The sequence below is a fragment of the Nerophis ophidion genome, linkage group LG11, assembly GCF_033978795.1.
Source record: "Nerophis ophidion isolate RoL-2023_Sa linkage group LG11, RoL_Noph_v1.0, whole genome shotgun sequence".
NCBI lineage: Eukaryota > Metazoa > Chordata > Actinopteri > Syngnathiformes > Syngnathidae > Nerophis > Nerophis ophidion.
The window spans coordinates 61,422,405-61,423,855 of NC_084621.1; positions in this window are offsets into that span (position 1 = coordinate 61,422,405).

The window sequence follows — 1,451 nt, forward strand, 5'->3', positions numbered from 1 at the left end:
GCTTTGTTGGACCCGCATTGCTGAAACCGTCACCGAGCGGCAGCTCCCACACCAAAACACAACGTAGACATGCTGCCCACTTCACTTTCCATCCGGACCCCGACACAACACAGTATGGTAAGTAGCTAGGCGGCTAGCTTATGTCCGCTCCCTTCTTCCTGCAGACCTCGTAACCAGGAAGGTGATTGGGAATAACACGTGTCGTTTAACAATGCAAGTGTATTCATATTAAAAAAAAAATCTGGCTTTCAATGTCGAGAATTTTGTGAGGAGGAGAGTGTGACCTGTGTCCCTAGTTCTACATATTTTCGCAGTGGTTCTCAAACTTGTTCCAGAATGTACTACCTCATAAAACTCATAGAACCCCCATAATGACCGCATTTAAAACACAGTAGCGTAGTAGGCGCAAGTATTCATGAAAAACAAGGCAGATGTTTAATTTACCAGGTACATTTTTAATGTGCTTTGTGGACTTGGAGAAGGCATTCAACCGTGTCCCCCGGGAAGTCCTGTGGGGAGTGCTCAGAGAGTATGGGGTATCGGACTGTCTTATTGTGGCGGTCCGATCATACACCTGTATGATCAGTGTCAGAGCTTGGTCCGCATTGCTGGCAGTAAGTCGGACACGTTTCCAGTGAGGGTTGTCCTTTGTCACCGATTCTGTTCATAACTTTTATGGACATAATTTCTAGGCACAGTCAAGTTGTTGAGGGCCGCGGGATTAGGTCTCTGCTTTTTGCAGATGATGTGGTCCTGATGGCTTCATCTGGCCGGGATCCTCAGCTCCCACTGGATCGGTTCGCAGCCGAGTGTGAAGCGACCGGAATGAGAATCAGCACCTCCATAGTTCTCGCCCGGAAAAGGGTGGAGGGCCATCTCCGGGTTGGAGAGGAGACCCTGCCCCAAGTGAAGGAGTTCAAGTACCTAGGAGTCTTGTTCACGAGTGGGGGAAGGGTGGATCGTGAGATTGACAGGCAAATCGGTGCGGCGTCTTCAGTAATGCGGACGTTGTACCGATCCGTTGTGGTGAAGAAGGAGCTGAGCCGGAAGGCAAAGCTCTCAATTTACCGGTCGATCTACGTTCCCATCCTCACCTATGGTCATGAGATTTGGGTCATGACCGAAAGGATAAGATCACGGGTACAAGCGGCCGAAATGAGTTTCCTCCGCCGTGTGGCGGGGCTCTCCCTTAGAGATAGGGTGAGAAGCTCTGCCCTCTGAAGGGAGCTCAAAATAAAGCCGCTAGTACTCCACATCGAGAGGAGCCAGATAAGGTGGCTCGGGCATCTGGTCAGGATGCCACCCGAACGCCTCCCTAGGAAGGTGTTTAGGGCACGTCCATCCGGTAGGAGGCCACGGGGAAGACCATGTCTCCCGGCTGGCCTGGGAACCCCTCGGGATCCCCCGGGAAGAGCTAGATGAAGTGGCTGGGGAGAGGGAAGTCTGGCCTT